Source organism: Falco naumanni, chromosome 2 (assembly GCF_017639655.2).
Source record: "Falco naumanni isolate bFalNau1 chromosome 2, bFalNau1.pat, whole genome shotgun sequence".
Taxonomy (NCBI): Eukaryota; Metazoa; Chordata; class Aves; order Falconiformes; family Falconidae; genus Falco; species Falco naumanni.
The window spans coordinates 110,530,412-110,552,805 of NC_054055.1; positions in this window are offsets into that span (position 1 = coordinate 110,530,412).

Here is a 22,394-nt window from a genome sequence, read left to right on the forward strand (position 1 = left end):
GCCTTGTGAGCCTTGCAGCCCCTTAGAGACTTCTAACCCTAGCTGTGAACCAAGCCAGCTACTTGGCAAATGAAAAGTAAACCTGCTGCAGTTGTCCTGACACAGACCAAAATTCCCAGGTCTCCAGCTAGAAGTTATGGAGCCTGTTCAAATGAGCTCTCCATAGTCCACATCTGACAACCCCCGGTCCTCAAAGTTCTCTACACATTTCAGGGGGATGAAGCCCAAAGCAGCAAACCTTTGCTGAACAGCTGTTACTGTGGAAATATTAGGTGTGAGCACAGTGTTATTAAATCTTCACCCCCTGCCCTCAATAACCACCTGTTGTTATACCCTCTACCCAAATTATGAATCTGTACGCTAAATCAGAGTATGTGTATACACTAGGCACTTCCTTCCTAAACCAGAGACAAGACCCTTTGATTTTCACTTCACTAGTGTTTTGAAACTAGTTTTGGTATTTACATGCAGCCCAGGCTTTCACAGGTCACTTGGTAGTTTTTGTGGCAGCTCAGATAGGTGTTGCAATCTAATGGCACATGTTAGGAAAGCATTATTTTCACCAATCAGTAGTGATAACACAGGATAGACACCTAAAGGAAACCTGTTTTTACAGTATGCAAAAGCCCTTTTACTATGTGTAGCAAGTCTTGCACATTCCTCTTCTTTTTTCTTTTCCTGCTGCCAGGCTGTATTAATGAGGTGGTAGATATAGAGGGAAATGACATACTGCCTACATATGTTATTTCAGAATAAAGATTCCAAGAAGAACTTGGAATAAAGCATCCCCCACAAACTTTAAACCTATCAGCTCTCTTCACTAATGGTTGTTAGAGTGGCGTCTCTTTTTCATTTTGCAATAAGCATCTATGTTTTCTGGGTGCTATGCTACTCTCACGTAGCGTTTCATTCTTAACCATTGCATCCACCTCCAATTAATGTCATTTTTCTGGGATACTGACAGGGAGCAGCCACTTTCCTACAGGTACTCCTGAACACAAGGATTTTCAGAAGGGGAAATGCATGCCATGGGTAATTTCATGGACAGGGAACAACATCATGCCACTGGCGCCTGAAATTTAGCGGTTAACTGTGGGTGCTGCAGGGCTGCTTTTTATCACTGGTGTCAAATTTACAAGAAAATCACCACAGAATGCCTTTAATGTTGGCTACAGTTTTCAGTTCTGGAAAGTATCAGAGGGATGCAAGGCAATGTATCCCTTCCCATGTACAGGGATTTGTCTTCCAAAGCTGGAACTACTATGGATGATGGGCTGTAGTTTGCAAACAATCAAGATGTCACTGAACTACAAAGCATTTTTTTCTTTGTAGGTCACAAAAGTAAGATAAACCAGAATTTTAAAGAAAATAATCAGTTTATTCTTTTTTCTTTCTTTTAGTAATTTAATGTTGATCTTGACAGGCACTATCCAATCTAAAATAACAAAGTAACTAGTTTATTAACAAAATATTCATAGTAAAACGGTAGAAAAAAAGAATCTGAATATGAATTATTACCCCTGTAGCAAGAGTAGGGATTTTACATGCAGTAATTTGGCAAGATTTGAAATACAGTAGTAGTATTTTCCCAAAGGGAGAGCCAAAATCTGGCCACATCTGTCATGGTTTTGTAAGTGTGCCAGATATGACACAGAATAGATGTGATTAATTATCTGAAGAATTATATATGTACATGTATTTCCATGAAATAGTCTCAATCCCCCCCCAAATTACACCAACAACAGCAATCTTGCTGTGCAGTCTGAGGTAAGTGAACAGAGGGAAATCTCACAAAGACAATGAGGTTCTACCAAGTACTGCAAAAAAATAATTCCTTAATGGGCATTTATTTATCATTCCAGAGTGATTTTTAAATGTCTTCCTTGCTCAGTTTCTCCTTATTTTGTCCATGGTATAAAACTATACCAAGGCATTCAAGAATTACAAAAGCATATGGCCGTCATTTTAAAAACTAAATGACAAAATTTAAACTTCTGAAACAATCTTTAAATATATAAAAATCAGCTTGAATATTCAAAAAGTCAAGCAACAAATGTTTGTTTCAAAAACTTATTACAAAGGCATTTTAATTAGCAGCTCCTTTTTAAGATGCTCTTTCTGTAATCTTTCCTTACTAACCACCACAACAGAAAATATTTTTTTAAATTCTTGGTGCCGCTAGACAAGAGGCACAATAGCTTTCTAAACTGAGCCACAGAAATAATTGTTACAATCATAAAGATTACGACTGAACTGAAATAAATTTAAAGATCATATTTTAGTGGATTTAGCACCAAAACATTATGCGCTATACATACTGTCAGATGATAATTTCCAATTAAGCTTGAGTTACAGGAAAGCAGTATTTTTGACATGTTATGGTGGAGCCTCAGTGCTCTTGCAACTATAAAGGAATTCCAGAATTCCTTAGACACAGTTCTGATTTTTGTGCCTCGGGGAAGACATGAAACAATTGCTTTATGGTCAGTCAATGAGGTCTTTAGAAGACCTTGCTGGAGAAACTGCTACTGCTATCTGTAGTGAAACTGTATAGGCATAACTAAAATGGAGCACAAGATATTCTTCCCTTATAAACTCAGACTTGCTGGAGTAATTCCTGTGAACAGCCACCTGCTCCTACGAGCCATTTGTTCCATTTGTAAAATGGATGTTAGCTCCATATTAACTTGTGAATGAGAAATTCATTAAGCTAGACAACCATTCACACAGCTATTCCATCACAAAAATTGCATATGTTCCTATACTTCAAAATACTAGGTGATAACATGTCATCCAGATGTCATCCCTCTTAGATGGTGCAATTAAAACACTCAAACTGCAAGAAAGAAGTATGCAAGATAAAAGGGTATTATAAAGACAGATTTTGTAATTGTTCACTTTTTTTAAACTACACATCATACAGTAGCCCATGTCCAATCTACATGGTCATGGTATCTACAAAGGTCACTTTGTAGCTGTGGCAATATCTAGCAGCTGTAACAGTCATGAAGTTCCACCCTTTTGTGCTATCTGTTCCAGTCATATCAACAACACTAAGTAAAAAGCTTGACATCTTTTCCCCTAGGGAATGACGTCATCCAACCACCTTAAGACAGAACCAGTTGTTTCCACCAGACATTGTGATGTCACTTTGGATGCAGACCTCAGCTGTCTCCATGCTGAACAGCATCACTATGGCTCTCCTCATAGTGCCGAAGTTGTATTCCAAACTGGAGACGAAGAACCCACTTGAAACTGGTTGATAGCACAAGTTATACCTTGAATTCTGCCCCTTTCTGGATAGCTAATAGATGTCAGAAAATCTGGGAATTTCAAGTGGGATTTTTCTGACTACATACTACAGTTAGCATGTAGTACACATCCACATTACGGTAGGGGAAGTATGAAAAACAAACTAGCATGATAAGGCATAAGCCATATCTACAATAGCAACCTTTGTCTGCTGCAGGATCCTTCAGGGGTTTGTGGGCCAAAAGTGAAATCTAGAAATTCCAGCCAGTCCCAAAAGCACCACAGGAGCTGGAAATGTTGCTGGGCCTGAGGGTGCTGAGTTCTTGGACTTGCTCTCGGCGCTGTGGATGTGCCAACAGCACTTTAGTGCCAGCATGTGAAGAAAGACCATGACTTTTTGTCACCAGTTAAATGAAAGTGAAATTCATATTCACGTTTTAGCCAAACCCAATAAAACAAAACCTTAACCAAGGTCCAACTGTAAATACAAAACTCTTCTCTCACTTCAACCACACTATCAGAGATATGAATGACCCTTTTTACCTGGTTTCTGCACATGTATATGGTCTTGATGCCATAGAATTAACATTGTAAAAATCACTGTTCACCTTGGGAGTATGTTCCCAGGAGCTGATCCCCAAAAAAAGGGATAACAAGAGAGTAAAGTTTGCCTCACAAAGAATGCCCAGGTATTTTGTACTTGTACAACATTGCTTTCTAAGTGGTGGAATTACAAAAGATGGAAAGGAAAAACCAATTTCATAGCTTTTGTTCACCAAAACACCCTTAGCAGATGAAGTTCTGAATTCAATGGTACAGCCTGAAAACGTGATCTGATGCAATGGACAGATTTGATACTAGAAATATATCATATGTTTATTCATGTCTGTGATGTGAAATATGCATTTCCAACACTGCTGGCTGTAGCCTTCCTGTCACCTAAACAGGAAAAGAGCATTTTAAAACCTTTTTTCACTTGTGTTGTTTTTATTCTGTGCTTTCAGTAAGGAGGTGAACACTGAGTCCCAGCTGGTTACCAAATCACATTAATCAGATTATTTTTTAAGTAGTAACAATGTCACTTTTTTTTTTTTTAATTAATAAACAGTTACTTCAGAATTAACATTTTAAACCCTAAAAATACTGTTCTTGTTTTAGTGCCTAGATGTCTGGGTTTAATTGTAGACACTAGCCTGAACACTTGAAAAAGCAACGAAGTGAATTAGCAGACCATATTTAGCCACGAAGTAATGCCTTCTAAGATCTTTCTATTTCCAGCCTACCCATAGCCAACAGCCTTACCATAACTTTAAACAGACATAAGGTCATGCCATTTTGAGGTTTGGTCCATTCGTACTTGCAATAAACCATCACATGTACTTTCACGTATGGTGGCAGGACTGGGAACTTTGCTACGGCTCCTTCTGCCTTGAGAAGGGCCGGCTGGCAGCAGAGCCCTGCCAGGCTGGCCTGCAGGCAACTGTCCTCTGCAGCTGAGTAGCTATAGGTGCCAAGGCTGAAAAAAAACCCAGTTTCTTAAGCCCTGCTTCTCTCTCCCCTTTTTTAAAATCCCTCTCTTTTTCTCTGCTCAAAGGCTTTGCAAATGAAGAAAATGGATTATCAGGTCACCCTTAATTAGCTACATGAGTGGTTTCTGGCATTACTTCATCTTTTTTTTTTACATTTAGGACACCACCCCAGTGAATTGATACATCTACACACTTGCTGCAACTACCACTTTTCTATTTAAGTTATGAAGAATTTCTTTTTCCAGCAGGAACAGCACCCACTCAAGCAGTGTGAGGTGCAGTTCACTCAGGAATACCTGTGTCACAGTTGTGCTGGAGTGTCAAAATGACACCCCACGAAAGGATGCCTGTAACATTGGGATGGGCCAGCAGCCCTGCTCAGCAGGTGTGTGATAGAAAGCAGGAAGGCAAAAAGGTGAGGTTTGGGAAACACTGGTAATGCGCTTTTGCTTTGCCATGTAACTCCAGTAAAATCCATGACTGTGGGGAAAGGAGAGAGATGGGAGACCTCTAGATACATGGGAGGCAGCTGGATAAAATAAAATAATCACTACCTGCATCTTTAGTACGAAAAGCAGAGGATGTGCTGTGTCTTCTCCTCTGAGTCTGAATAAACAGCACCTCCCTACTCTTCTTCTTTTGCTCTGGTGTGAACTGCCAATCCTATTTCAAGATACTTTAACCAGCCACAACACATAAACCAAAAGTTTCCAAATTATTTTGTTAGTAATTGTTTTCTTCATTGAGCACATCTATACTGCTGGGATAAATTAGAGATAGAATGTGGAAAGGATCAGCAACACTGAAAAAAAAGTATGCTAAGGCCACCTTCTCACAGGAAAGGAGTAAGACTGCCAGGATTAGGGCCTTAGCCTGATGAAATCAAGAACTAAGATGTAGACTTTTTGTCTGACCTTGAAAAAAATCACTTTCCTTCTAAATTAGATCTTAAAGGGGGAGTATTGACACATTCTCCTTCATTATCAATAAGGGCTGCAAGCCTGAGAGATACCCTGGGAACAGAAAGCATTAAAGTGCACTAACATCGGTGCGACTTTCCTGATATGGGTGACTTGAAATGGATCTCCACTCGAAACAGCGGGGCTTTCCTTTCAGGTACATACATATGTACACACATACATCTCTTATATGAAAACAGGTTTATGTGTTTAGTTTGAGAACAATGGAAGCAAAACTTATCCACTGATAAGTGTAATAGTTTCTTCTGAAACTCTGAAGTATATTGCTGCAAATAAGAGTATGAATTCTTTCCTGTATTTAATTTCCTCTCTACCTTACCTTCTTCTGAGACATCACATAAACTGTCACTTACATGCACAATTCTAGTTATGTTTTGTTTATGGCTTTTCAGCAGCTCTGTAATCCTAGAGGATGAAAATATTTTCCATTTGCCACAGTGACACGTGCTGCAGAGAGAAAATATGAACAGCTGCAGGCTTCCCTAATAATGGGATCAAATAACACACTGTTCAGGATCTGGGTTTATAATTTTTCTTTAAAGGAAAAAGCAGGTCATCTGTTCAGGCATCCCAGTGTGAGAGTACGTAAGGACCATTATACTCTGGATAAGAAGCAAGTGCTTCAAAATTAAACATCTCTACACTGCCTGGCTGAGGGAATTTCACCAATACAGAATCAGCCCATTTTAACCATCTTCTTCTAAACCAAACTTAGTGGCTTTAAGTTAGCCATATGTGCTTACATGAGTAGTCAAGGGTTCAGTCCTTTCCAATTAAACCAACTTTTCAGAAGAAAAAGCAGCCTACATGACAGCATGTCAATGAAACTTAGGTGGTGAGTTGCTGTTCCCTTACTGGAGAACTTTCAATATTTGTCAGTGATATACTAGGACCGTAAAAAATAAAATATCATTATTTAGGATGTTTACCTTAGCTTGGCTCTGAGCGACATTTGTGACCTTACAGAAGTACTTCATTGGAGGTCATTATTTAGACTAAATTCCAGATACAGAAAACAAAGAACTCCATTCATAACAACTAAGACAGCAAAAGTATTCACAAGAGAAATGACCAAGAATTTCAAAATGTAGACTAAATAGGACTGTGATTCAATAGAGGTCCCAATCCAGGGAAGCATCCCTGTAAAGCTAACTCTTTAAGCACATACTTATTTTCATCCTAAGCAGCAGTGCTTTCAACGCAACTTTAAAAATACTTTAAAATAATTTCTTGACTTGAAGCTTGGGATTCCTCTCAAACAAATTCCTTGATATACGCATAGGATAGACTTTATCAGAGAACAAAAAGACCCACTACAGTATCATTCACCACTGCAGCTATCAAGCACATCTTTTTCATGGTTCAGACTTACAATTGTTCTTACTGAATGTCTAGAAGCACAGAGGTCAGAAAGGGATGAAGCTTGCAGACAGGCAATGTGAATTCATTGAATCAACAATAGATCAGTGAGCCAAAACAGGGAATTTTGTGTTCCCAAGACATGCTGTAGAAGGATGGCCTGTAATACCTTGAGATCTGAATGAGCAGATCAGTTTTTAATGATTACTTCCCCCTTCTATCTTTTCAGCAACCAACCCTACTGAAAATATTGAATGCAAAGAACAAGCAATGTTGGTGTGAGGACGCTATTCTGTTTTTTTTTTTTATGAAGGATACATCAGTGTTTCCTCAGGAATACATAAGCATCATTTATGTCAGGTGATCTTAGAAATATTCACGTATTTCAAGGTACCTATAAACATTCTCTGACCTAATGAGACAGATTGAAAGAAAAAAAAAAAAAAAAAAAAACAAAACACCAAAACTGAGAAGACAACTGCTAAAAGCCAGAAACTGTACAAAGAGAATGAACTTTTGACTGGATTCATGTCCATTCACAGAAGCTATGAGGAATGGGTCGGTGGCCGGAGAGATCCTGAAGACTGGTGTGTCAGTGAATATCAAGTCTAAAAAGAGTTGGGTATGGGATCTTCTCTGACAAGCACCTGGGGTAAATTCCCACTGATCTTCATTGCCACCTTCTTATATGAAATGGGGATCCTTATTAGGATTGTGTTGTCTTATACAACATGATCTGGTAATGAAAAAAATGAAACTGTAAATTCCAAGTTTTCTTCTGGAAGATACAAAAGAATACTGAAAGTTCTCATTGACAGGTTACACAAGGCTAGTTTTGAAATAAACAGACTTTGTCATTAAAATATTATCATGGAAGACCTTCAACAAATAACATTGTCCATAAATGTCAGTGATTTACAAATGGATATTTTTTATTATTTTTTTTTTGCGTTTTAAGTTGCTTCCTTTTCCATTCCTTCCATTTCTTTATGCCTTTATATATGAAGGCTTCGTACAGAAATGGTTTCTACATGCACAGCCTGTACCACATGGCTTACAAAGCCCTGGAGATTTTTGTGGTATTGTACTAATAATTAGTGAGACATGATGCCAAGAAAGAATGTCTTTCTACAGAACATCCTTGTAACACCAAACCACTTTCCCTATCTGCTGAATGTGGAGGTAGAAAAGCATTAAAAAGACAGAGAAAATATTTTTCACTTTTACAGGGATGGTAAAATTAACCCTGTGTAACACTCATTTATGGGATAGACGTTTCTGCTTCTATATATACTATTTTTAAGCCTTCACACTATTTAAAAACTATTGCTTTAACAATGTGACATAGTCCTCCCTCCAGATTGAACAAAATTGATTCTATTTAAATGAGGTTAATTTTGTTTTAAAGCATGGGAATTTCTGTCTCTCACAGCAGGCTTAAAAGGGAAGAAAGCTGCCTATGCTTCTAAAAATTAGTTTTATATAGTAATATATATTATTGTATTAATTGAAGTTATTGTAGCAGGTCTGATCCTGCTGGATATCTTTGTGTATGATCATTGTTTTCACCTCTGAAAAGATATTGAACCTGCAAAGAAGGAAAGATCTCAGTTTCTAGAAGGAACACTAACAGGAAATTGAAAACCATCTTTTTCTTGCTTTGAAGAGAGAGAGGAAAACTCTTTGCAATAGCTGGGATGTAGCCAGGAATGTACTTTACCCTGTACGTTCTTAATCTAATACATAGTTGTTTTGTTGTTACAGGCACAAGACCATTTGCCATTGTTTTGGGGATTCTTAATGGTTCACATACTTACTAATTGGTGTACTTGCAGCTGAGGAAACTCTGACATGACTCACAAACATTTACAAAACTGTAAATTCCTGATTTTGCTCAATTGTCTCAGCAAAATACATATCTATAGATACAGCCATTTTTAATCAGCTTCACCTTCTGGTAAGAGTACTTCTATTAAAAAACTCCACAGATTCTGAAGAAAAGACAACCTTTTTTTTTTTAATAGCAATATTTTTAAACCGCTCAAAATGATGTATGTTAACCAAATTCAAGTTCTTCAGGAAAAAACATGTATAGACATTAATAAAATCTGTTTGAAGTGCAATATGCTGGACTATAAGTAATAAGCAATATTAATATATTTGCAACACAGTACTTATGTTACAATTCCATTTGAATCTTTCCGAATAATCACTACAACTATGGACCTCTCAAAAATGAACCTGACAACTCAATGGACCTGATCTTTGCATTACTTTACTGCTACACTAAAGATGACTGGAATTTATACTCACTATTGCAGGGAAGGAAAGACTATAAATGATCAGATACCATTCATTTTAGATTGCTTTTGCACTGTCTGGACATTTTCTGAAGATTCCAGATTCAGCATTCTTAAACTGAAGGAATCTTTTTCCCACCTTATAAAACAAATGAAAAATTAAAAACATTCCTTACCAGGTATACATTCTGATAGTGTTTTGTATGAAAACATCAATACCAGAAGGAAAATTGCACGAGAAAAGGAGACTTCTACACACATGGGAACATGGGAAGCTGAAAAGTGCAGAACTCATTCAAACACAATTTCACTGTACAGGAACAATATAAAAAAGTAGCTGAAAAATCTTTAATCCTTGCAGTTATTCCTTTGCCCTGTGAAGTAGGACTTATCAAAACACATGACGCTAATTTTAACCATGAATCATATTTTACTCTCAAGTTCAAGAAGCCACAAAGATTTCAATTTTCTCCTACACTGGTGTGTAGGACTGCCAAATAGATTCAGATTTCGAAATATCACTGTATCTATTATACATGCTAACAGGATTAACTAGCATTAGACTGGCATCCACAGGAAGCATGATACACAGTAAGACCTGAGGAATTCTCTCGGGAGGCAAAAGGTCTAAGTTGAGGCATGCATGATTTCAAAGCAATTCTTGGCACAATTAACTGCTTGACCTGCAAGATGAACAAGCATATCATTTAATTAATTGCCAAGCCTTTTTGAGCCATGCTGCTCATTTTTCTCTTAAGTGTATGATAATATACTGCTACCAGTTTTTATGGAGACGATCAAAGAAATTATACATTAAATCACCTGGTGATGAATCAGGACTGCATTTCACATTGCCCTCAATCTCTCCCATCAATTCTGCTGATGTGATGTATGTATATTTATGCAACTTAATATTCGATAAAGAGGAAGCAACACTAACACTACTAGAAGTAGTTCTTACTCTTACAGAGGTTCCATATATTTTTTGTTTCCTTGATAATATGGTAAAAAACCAAAACAAAACAACAAAACAAAAAAAAAGTAAAGATATTTTTAAATCCTTTATTAAGTGAGGTGAAATATCTAATTAACTGTTGTAAAAATAGTTTCTGTCGCTTCTGGACTACATCAAATGTACTCTGTGCTAACATCTGTGTAGTCTGGAACCTGCAAGTCAGAATAAGAACCAATTCTCCCCCCTCCCATTTCAATAAATGGATGGCATTTTGTATTTTCTTTCTATAGATACACATAAATGTCTAATTATTCCTTTAAGCTAGTATCTGTTTAGAAGTAAAAACATTCTTTCTTTGGATTAGTGGCAAAAAACTCATTTGAAAATCTGTTAACTTATAGTACACACAAGGAAGCACGTATAATATTTTTATAATATTTTTAAATAGTAACTTTTAAAATGATGGCCACAGCATGTAAGAAAAAACCTTCTGTGTATGGAAAACAACTGTGTCTTGTCTATAACTGTTCCTTCATGCAGTGTGTCCACAAACAAGACCAGCTTTACTGAGCTCTTACAATTTTCATTTTGGCAACGAAGCTGGTATGTATTTTATCAGTGTATTGTATAATTAATTTTTAGAGGACTTTGCCCCTCTGCTCTGCTCTGGTGAGAACTCCCACCTGAACTACTGCATCCACCTTTGGAGTCCTCATCACAGGGCAGACACAGACCTGTTGGAGCGGGTCCAGAGGAGGGCCACAGAGATGATCAGAGGGATGGAGCACCTCTGCTATGAAGACAGGCTGAAAAAGTTGGAGTTGTTCAGCCTGGAGAACAGAAGGCGCAAGGGAGATCTTATTGTGGCCTTTCAATACTTAAAAGGGACTTACATGAGAGGTGGGGCAGACTTTTTAGTAGGGCCTGTAGCAACAGGACAAGTGGTAATGGTTTTAAACCTAAAGAGGGTAGATTTAGATTAAGGAAGAATATAGACAGAGAAAAGAGAAGAAATAGAAACAAGGAAGAATTTTTTTACAGTGAGGGTGGAGAAACACTGGAACAGGTTGCCCAGAGAAGTAGAAGATGCCCCATCCCTGGAAAAATTCAAGGTCAGGTTGGACAGGGCTCGGAGCAGCTTGATCTAGTTGAAGATGGCCCCGCTCATTGCAGAGGGAGCTGGACTAGATGACCTTTAAAGGTTCCTTCCAACCCAAACTATTCTACGATGCTATGACTTAAGGAAAATAATTCTGAAAATAGGATTTACTCAATTAACTAGGAAGGTCTAGGGAGATGGTTCTGTGCTATTAAGAAGCTAAAGCTTTTAATAATGAAAATATTGTCTTGGGGTCTCTATAGTTATGTCAAAAGTTCTAGGCAACCTTATAGTATTCATATTAACTCTGCCAGATTTAATTTTAATTGTATGTAGGTTTTCAGTTGAATTTATTTTTAAAAATGGGGTAGAGTCACCAACAACTGCTTTTTAATCTCCAGCGTTTCTTGTAGTTCTTCTTGGACTATACTGCTGTATTGCCGCTCTTTCTTCCCACCCCCAATCAATCAACATATTATTATTAGTTCATAACACCTATGTGAAACCCATTGCAAATATAAGTGAAATATTAGTTTTCTTAGGTGTTTAAATACTGTCTTTACATGACCAAGCTAAGCAAATAAAAAATTATGGCTGCATGAGTTCCCTTCCCTAATTCTCCCAAAAGGCAAAGCAGAGACCCATCTGTATTTGGTTTGATTTAGTCATTTAGAACAGGCTACAGTTCCGCCCTGCCCCCCCCCCCCCCCCCTTTTTTTTTTAAATAACCACATCTTTGTATAATTTAGAAGGTAACTGATTAAATAGTTTTTTCCTTCCTTTGCAATGTGTATACTTACAGAAAAGTATAAATAATAGAACACTCACAAGAAGCCTCTAGTAATAATAACTTCTTCTAACACTAACTTTTTATTCTATATGATTTCTCTTTGATCAAACAGCATCAATGTGCTGCAGAACCTGTTGCTTTTAACACTTGGTGAAAGTATAACAAGTTTTCAGGATGGTTTAAGAGTTCACCAAGGAATGTACGAGACTAGGGCAAGTAACATAGTGACTTTAAACAGAAATATAGAAGAAATTGGGCAGGGAGTTCGGCTGCTGGGATGAATGGGAGCATATGCCTTTAGAGGTGAAGGAAGTGAGTCTTTGCACCTCTTCTGGTCTCAGAACTCTTCTTCCTGACAGCAAGAGATTTCCCAATAAAAGCATTTCACTCTTCTCAGTATTTTTCATTTACAAAGTGTTAAAGATTTTCTATGAACTTACCAAGTCTCTACTTGCTCATTCACCTCTGCTCTAAAAAGTACCAACAAGAGTTTTATCTTTAATTCCCTAATATAATTAAGTTAAGCTTGAAGCAACTCTTCTCTTCTGTGATTAGCTTGAAGTTTGCTGTTTCTGACCTTGGTGCCTGAGAGCCAAGGAATCTGTATTTTCCAACTGTGTCACCTCATCTAATAAAGTAATGTAAGAATCCCCAACAGCCTTGTCCCCTGAGCCAAAACTCTCACCCAATTCAAACTGATTTATGAATATACATTATTTCTGAAAGTGGAACCCTTAACACACTCTGATGCTTTGGAACTAGCAGATTAATTATCTGGAAGACCAGCCATTCCATAATTAAATTTTCATGGAAACATAGACACATCAAGATCCCAGAGAACTGTACCAGCAACATGTAAACAATACAGCAGTAAAAGGCAGGAAGGTTCCTGTGTAAGAAAGCAGTTTTCTGTATAAATAAGTACATTCATAGGAGGCAAGAGACGCAATACGTCCAAACAAAAAGTCTTTTTCTGAGAATTTCTTTCCTCCTCCACATCTCTTTGTTCACATATACCTAACCACAGTACCTACTGATGCCAGAGGAGACGAGAAATTAGCAGACTGCCACTCCCACTCGCTTTAGCATGCAAGCCTGATGGATTTGAGATAGCCACAAAAAGGGCAAAAGACAGAAAAACAGCCCTGGGCTGCCTCCTGTTCTCTGATCTTTGGTGTCTTTTGGCCAAGAACATGTTAGTAATGCATGACGTTAATCGGTTTGCCTGCAACTCATCCATACCTATCTCTCAGATATTGAAAAGATAGCCCATTGATTTGTACAGGTCACTGATCAACTGTTTTAGAACTGGAATGTCACACAAAGAAGGACAAGCGGGAACTGAGAAATGAGCCATACATTCTGCTGAAATTGTAGAAAAGGGAATAACAACATGTCCTAATGTCTACCTATCGAAGTAGTGTCTTCCCCCTGTCTTTGAAATCATTGCTAGGTAAAAATGCCAACATAATTGACATTTATTCTGTTTACTATCAGATTTGTATGTTCACTTCAAATAGGTACAAATAAGATAAAAAAAAAAAAATTTGGAAATCCTACGTGCATATGAAATACCATATGACTGCTGCTGTAGGCTTTTTACGTGCCCTAAGGCAGATAAGTAAAATGCCTGCTGCAAAATAACCACCAAGTCCATCCCGGTCACCATCCCACCAGTCACAGAAGCACAGGTGAAGAAAGGCCACAGGGAATGATGTGGCCCACTTTGAACAAAGCAAAAAAGTGTTTGTTTCTTTACTAATGAAACAAAATAAGGGAAAATATTTTCATTTGTTGCATCCATGCTAGGTGTCTTTTGATACAACCCCCAACATTTTCACATTACTCTTGGAAAAAAAAAAATAGAAAAATGATCGAGGCATTTAGTCAGTTGAGGCTTAGGAAGTTTCCAAAACAGTGCAAACTTACCTGTCTGTATGCAATGCTTGCTATGTTTTCACAGAACTGGTAGTAGACCTCCAGATTTTGACTCCCCCAAAATCTGGGGAAAAGTAAACATGTCCATTGTATGCAATCTTTTAAGCTTTACAATTTTCAATGGAATTACTGAGATTTTGTGCTCAGAGTGGGTGCGGCGGGTCTCTCAGGGGCTGGGGGCAGCCCCCATGAGGCGCGGCCCGGGCTGGCACAGCCGTTTCCAGCTGGCCCCAGCGCAGGGCATGACGAGGGGACCTCTGGTAAAGCATGTGTAAGAATGGGTAGAAAATGCCAAAAAGAAAGGAGGAACACAAAAAAAAAAAAGGAAAAAAAAAAAAAAAAGTGTGAGTACCAAGGTGAAAGAAGGAGGAGGAGGGAGAGGAGGTGCTACAAGTGCTGGGGCAGGGACTCTGCTGCAGGCCCCAGGCCGCCGCAGGTGGGTGTTCCCTGAAGGAAGCTGCTGCCCAAGGAGCCATGGAGAGCCCCGCTGCAGCAGGTTTGCCCTGGAGGCCTGCAGGCTGTGGGAAGGATCCACACTGGAGCAGGGGAAAGGCACGGGAAGGACAGAGCAGCAGAGAGGAGCTGCAGCGTTCTGACCACAGCCCCCATTCCCCTGTGCTGCTCGCGAGGAAGCAGGCAGAGGAGTCAGGAATGAAGTTGAGCCTGGGAAAGTGTGGGGAGGAACTGGTGTTTTAATTTTGGGTTTTTTTTGTTTCTCACTAACTCAACTGCCTTGTTTCTCACTATATTAATCTGAAATAATTTAGTTTTCTGCAAGTCAAGGCTGTTTTGTCTGTGACAGTAATCGGTAAATGATCTCACTGTCTTTATCTCAACCCATGAAATTTTTCCACCCTATTTACTACCCCTGTCCTGCTGAGGAGGGGTAGTGTGTCAGCAGCTGGGTGGGCAATTATCCCTCAGTCAAGGTTAACCCACCACACTTTTTCTCCAAATGATGCTTCCAATGAACAGCATATCTGTCCAGACCCAAGATCTTATATGATCCTCGACACTGCAGAATTCCAACTACTTATTTAGTAAAATATTAATATCCCATGAGGTAAGAACCATCTTGTCATCCCTAATTTATTTCCAGAGAATTAATGTTTACAGATTGCTTGACTCAATATCACAGATTATTTCCATTGCAGCAAAATTTGAACACACATATTCCAAGTCTGACTCCTGAGCCACAAGCAGTCAAATTGAAATGATAAAATGCCTTAAAATGTTTAACTTCCTGAGGGAAGCAGCAACTACTGTTGACATCTTTACAACAGCTACTTCTACTACTGCATGATAACGCCATATTACCAACATTTATGAAATAATTTCATTGAAGATAGGAAAATAATTTTACAAACACTGTCAAGTCCTCCTTATTCTTACTAACGTCACCTAAAGAAACCATCAAGTTCAACAGTAATAGTACCAAACCCCTTTCATCACATGCAGACCATGAAGGAAGTATAAGTACATTTGCCACACCACCACCAGCTATATGAGGGAGGGGATTATAACAGATTACTTCGCCAAGATCATCCAACCTACTGCTGACTTCTATTACTGAAATGGTCTCCCAGACATAGTCTGTACTAATATAGAATTTATCGGGGGGCAGGGAAGTGTATCTCCATTTCCAGCGCAAAGAGCTACCACGATGAACACACAATATCCCTAGTATTTCAAACAAAGTGAAATTGAAACCTAGGAGATCTAAAGTTTAAGGAAATAGTCTCATCCAGCTACATATTTATTTCACTATTTCACTATTTCACCAGGGGAGATTACTGTAAAGACACCAGGACTGGTAAGTAAAAAAGGCAAAAATTTATAATTTGAAAAAAGCTCAGGACATAGGAATGAAATGCCTACTAACTGTTGTTTTTAGGCTAAATTTTCTTGAGAAGTTTCAGCCCACCAAAGGCAGCTTGGCTGTTTTTATTCAGTCTTTCAACATATCCAGCTGAAAACTAATCTCAGTCCCTTAAAAAAAAGACAAAAAAACCCCAACCAAAACTCCCAAAACCCAAACATAAAACCCCACAAAAACCCCAAACAAAAACCCCAGAAATTTGTTTTTAGCTAGATCAGATCCTTTATTGGGATGAAGGTATACCACACACAGTACTAAGTCTGGTACTGGGTATTTGGTAAGAACCAAGTTTGTGAACCAAACTGGAAAGAAAGAAGAGTTGGATCATTTCCTCTAGTGGTCCATTCTGCCTTTAAAGAGGCCTCAGCTGCCTGTGAAATCAGATTCCAGGTACAATTTTGAAAAGGTACAAAGGAAAATAAATCTTGCGAATCTGTGTGTGTATGTAGTGCTCAGGCAGAACTGTTCTAGTTTGCCACCTGAATTCAATCTACAATACCTGGGGAGAGCTAAGCTCCTTACAATAACATTTACAACAACCAGTAGCAAGAGCAGAGCATATTTTAAGTAATAGGAAGTAGTGAAGAAGTTACCTCCATCCCTGGAGATAATCAAAACCCTACTGGACATGGCCCTGAAGAACCTGCTCTAGCTGACCCTGCTGCTCTGAGCAGGGTCGGACCAGGCAATCTCCAAAGATGCGTTCCTGCCTTGACTAGTTTGTGACTGTCAGTGAAATTCATGCCACTGAGACACCTTTAGGAAGCTGATTGTGGGTTGGAAATTCACACCCCATGACCACAGAAGTTTGGCTTTTCCTATCACTTTCACTTTTAAAAATACCTTCTGCCCCCACATAAAAAGAAACACTTTTAGAATAATTCTCACAAAGTATGTATTTTGTTTTCAGACAGGTAAATGTATCACTGTATTTCAAATGATAACATCTTGACTCTATTCTGAATACTGGCACAACATGTTAACTGATAGATTAAAATTTAAAAAAAAAGAAAGCTATTTATACTATTGATATCTTAACAGGTACATATACTTTAAAAGCCCTCAATGGGTTTTCTGTAAGACTTAAAACTTTCTGGATTTAAAACTTTCTGGCTATACAGTCTCTCTCAGAAAGGTACAATGATTTACTCTTTTCATGAAACTTTTTAGTACAACTTCTCATCTCAAAAAAATGTTATTTTATATTCAGTACTTTTTCTGGCAGTCCTTTAAACTACTCTTTGACTTACAGAGCTATCAGTCACTGTTTAAAAGTCCTCAATAAACTAAATTGACTGCCCTGAAAAAAAGCCATCAATCATATTGACTAGTACTAAGAAAGGGCAACACCATGTTAATTGCGTGCAAAATTAACAATTTGCAAGTGATTTTCTCAAGCAGAATCCCTTCTACGCTTTGCATGTGTTGAATTGCTAAGTATTCTTACCATAGAAGTAGCTCAGGAAATCACTTAATATTATCAAAACACAGGAAAAACAGTAGGAGATGAAGAAGTTTTCCTTTTAAAACCTTGGTTACATCAAATAATAGCTACCATGCTCCTCTGAGGTTTTAGGGCAGGGCTGCTTACAGTGACTGTCCACCCTCTGACATCCCAACAGCTGCTACAGCTCTCAGATATTAGATATTACAAAAAGCCCTGGCCAACTGAGTGTTGGTGTTCAAAATGCAAATAGCAGTAGTAGCGTAACATACCTAAACCAGGATGATGTGTTCAAATTCACTGAACAAAAACCTCACCACTATTGCTATATTTCTAAATTCCAGAAATGTCCACTTTGATGATCACATGATTCCTTTTGTAGAAGTCTTAGCATAATTCCTTATGAACAGTATTAAAATAGTACACACAGCTGTATCCATTTTAGTCTGACAAGCCTTTGTTCTTAGTTTCAACCCTCTATTTTTTTCACTTTATAACTTGGGGGGATATTCTCATATTGATGAGTTCAATGTTTCTTATATTAACTCACTGTGCAGGAGAAGATAATTATCCCCCGAGTAAGGTCTGACACCTTTCTTCCCCCTCTCCCCCCCCCCCCCCCCTTTTTTTTTTCCTGAGTGGGTAGATGAAAGCATGCTTTTTGAATTTTATATTGTATGTAAAATAATACTTCTTTCCCATTTGATCTATATAATCTTTATCTAGCATCAGTCACATAAGCTTGAAAAACAACAGGGGCAGATCACATGAAAGCATTCTTGAGGGGCAGATGTGGAGATTAACAACTATGAGAAAGATACATTTTCACCGGCCTTCCAGACAGATCATAATGTCTTTTAAGACAGATTTTTAATCCTGCAAGTAACAGACTGATGACCTAAAACATTCTCAAAGTGTAATATTATGTATGACATCTACACATGTTGGAGGAGTTGACAACAAAAAACATACAAAAACAAGTGTGGATTTTTGGATGGTTTGGGCTTTTATTTGTTTTAAAAGCAGCCTGTCAGCACTTCATGGTCCATTAAGAAAGTCGTCTTGCATTCTCCTTCAAATATTATTCCTTCTGGGAGACTTCTCAAGAATACGAAGGGCCAGATTGTGGGTCACACTCTATCCACATTGCCTGTCTGTGTTGGCATAAAACCACTATAAAATTCAGAGTGATGGCAGGCAAGACAGCTCAGCTGACCTAAAAGGCTACTGTAAGTGGCAGTTCACCTATTCTTTCACTGTCTCCTGGTTCTACCTCTTCTCTGTTTTGCTCCCAGACTCATACTCTTGTGCTTCTTGCACCGACTTTGGTACTAATCTGACTTAACAGCAAGCTGATGTGGTTCACCACAGTAGCAGAAAGTCTAGTTCCCTCCCTCTACCCCTTTTATTACTTTTCTGCTTGTTAAATAAAGGGTCAACTGAGCATCAGGAGCAGAGGGAGAACATGTGATCATCCCTTTCAGTGGCAGTGAACCCTGTGATCAGCTATGCCCCTGTTTTCCAGTTACACCCTCATTCATCTACTTTTAATAGATGAAAACCAGCAAATGGAATAGATAGGCAACAGGAGCCTGCGTACCACTCGGCTATCTAGGGCACATTGCTGGGTGCAGTCAGGGCATTACTGTGCTCTGATGGTAGAATCATAGAATGGTTTGGGTTGGAAATTTAAAGGTCATCTAGCTCCAACCCCCCTGCCATGGGCAAGGACACATTCCACTAGACCAGGTTGTTCAAAGCTTCATCCGACCTGGCCTTCAACATTTCCAGTGAGGAGCCATCCACAGCCTCTCTGGGCAACCTGTTCCAGTGTCTCACCACCCTCACAGCAAAGAATTTCTTCCTAATATCCAATCTAAATCCATCTGCTTTCAGCTTAAAGCCATTCCCTCTTGTCCTATCACTACATACCCTCGTAAAAAGTCCCTCTCCAGTTTTCTTATAGGCCTCCTTTGGGTATTGGAAGGTTGCTGTTAGGTGTGCCTGGAGCATTCTCTTTTCCAGGCTGAAAAACCCCAACTCTCTCAGCCTGTTTTCATAGGAGTCCTCTATGTGGGATCCCATGAGAGCAGAGCGGGAGAATCACCTCCCTCAACCTGCTGGTCATGCTTCTTTTGATGCAGCCCATGATATGGTTGGATTTTTGGTCTGCAAGCACACACTGCTAGGCTGTGTCGAGCTTCTCATCCACCTACACCCCCCAGTCTTTCTCTCAGGGCTGCTTTCAATGTTCCTTTTAAACTAATCCTCAGAAAAAGATAATTTAGAACAGCATTCAGAACTTTGACATTTAGTCTGAAAGTAGGCCTCAACACCTAGAGATGAGGGGATGATAAAGATGCTCCAACTTGCATCCTACTAGCTCAAATTGTATAAACCCAAAAGTGTGGAGTTCTGCATCCACCCATAGTAAGAAGTAAGCATTGATTATATTACTGAAAGATGCATTCATAAGGAATTTGTCAGGACGCAAGGGAAGGGGAAAAAAGAATCATAATCCTTAATGGTGAAGGGCAAGAGAAGCAAGACAAGGATTTGGAAAAATTAGAACAGTCTCTAAAAGACCAGACAGAAGACATGATCTGTTAAAAAATCCAGCTAGGTAAAAACTCAGATACATCCAGGAGGTCTTAGATTTAGGCATCATACTTGTTTTATATTGAGTAAGAAGTGAGTCTCCTGAGAAGAACTCTGCCACTTGTCCAGGTAATTTGAACGTTTTTCCTTGACGAAGTTATATGACTTGCAAAGATTACTCTGGTACTGGCTCTCCTGTGGAGCAGAGTGGAATAGCTGAATGCACTGATAATAACAAAGTATTGATTTGTTGGTCTAAAACTCACTGGCTGCCAATACCTTTTGTGCAACAGTTTCATGAGCAGGAATTCTGCCCATCGCTGTGTTCAAACCTCAGTTTGCCAAGCAACAGCAGTGCGGACTTAAAAAGCACCTCTCCTCCTCCTAGCACCACATCCCTTCATCAGACCAAGACACTAGTGATGACACCATGAAGAGAACCATACTCAAGAATGGACTCGGGCTCAAAATAATCTGCCTGAGGGTTTTGTGGATGTCTTTTATCTTTCTTCAGATCATTTTCTTAGTAAGTTACTTAATCCAACAGTACATAATGTCTCTAATATGGTCAAACTAAAGGAGGTATTTCTCACATGAATAAAAAGCTGCTGGTTCAGTCCCCCTCCCAAGCCCTACCCATAGCCCTCTTTTAAAGAGAAATGCAACAATTGGGTTTCATTACTAATTATATGTGTCCTTCTAACAGTTCAGATAAGTTAACTGAAACTTAATTATAGATTTAATTAAGTATCCTCTTTAACTTGTTGCATGTGTATTTTAGCCATAGTGCTGACTAAAGAAGACTGACATTTTCAGCAGCACTGAAGTCTCCTTGAAAATACTGACACCTTCAGTGAATTACTGGAAATAAAATAAATACAGTAATACTACACAGAGACTTTCTTTGCTTTAACCCATATATGCCTGAAATAGAGTAAGCACAGATTCAGAATAACAAAGACTGCTGTTCTGAGATAACTAAAAGATAAAAAGATAAGAAAACAGGATGAAGTCCAAAAGCTGAAATCACAAGAGAAAATGAACAGAGGTAGGTGCTGGCCATTATTTTTTTTTTTTAAAGTACAATGCTTTTCAATGCCATACAAAATACAAATCTGAGTCATAGTCAGTGAAAACCCATATATTTGCAATAAAGGGTTAAAAACCTGAATACTAAAGGTATTCTTATATTAAGGGGCATGCTTAACTATCAAGCAAATGACTAGATAGTGAAACTGAGTCACAGAAACCAAAACATATGGCCCAAACACAGAGCCTGAGGAGTTAACAATTTGCAAATTAAAATTCACAAAAATGTATTAAGATACTCTTCAAGTAATTTTTCACTAACAAAAACAATTTGGTTAAAGTGTTTTTTCCCTGATACCGCTCATCTACAGTCATCTATCAGATATTTAAATGGCTTACTCCCCTCAAAAAGACTTAAAATTGCTAGGCAGAAAAAATGAAGATGTTGAAGGTAAGCATACAATTTTTAGTGAAAATCCTTTATTTCTCAGAGTTTTTGATTTCTTGATGAAAAATTGTAATAAAGGCACAGGCACTATGGAAACCAGCATGAAAAGGAAGATGTTGGCTCAGAAGAGTCTCATGCTCTTGAACAAACTAGGTATTATCTTTGTGCAAGACACCTGACCTTATTTTTAACCACAGCCAGCTTAGCATAAATTGAGTCCGGTACCCAAACTGTGGATCAGCTCGGCAGAAAAATTATTGTGTCCGAGAGGAACTAGCAATAAGTATGCTGACTGAGTACACTTTGTTACGCTAAAACGTTGCTGTAGGACTCAAAATTCTGACTAAATTATCGTTCTCTATTCATAAAACTAAGAAAAATCTCACAATAGCCATTAGGGCACTATGCATGTGAAGCTTTTTATGCGTGCAGTTTTACTGCAGCCACTGGAAGCGGAGCAAACCACTTTGCTGGATCAGACTTGTTCTGACTGTAGCATCCGTCACCAAGTAAGCACACCCCGGCACCCACGCTGAAGGGGAACCTCCTAGTACAGACATTGTGTTACGGCACGTAAACAGCAGAAAACCAGGTACCCCAGAGCATCCCCTTCTGTAGCAAACATGGGAGCTCAGTCTTGTAGGGTCACAAATGCAGGACTGCTTGAACAAAGGAGGCAACTCTTTCTACTAACTCCTCTGTGCAGGAATTCAGTGAAAAATGCACTGCATTACTTATTGAAGTTTTCTTCCTTTAGGATAACCCCTTCAAGCTTGCTTTTGCAATAGTAAGAA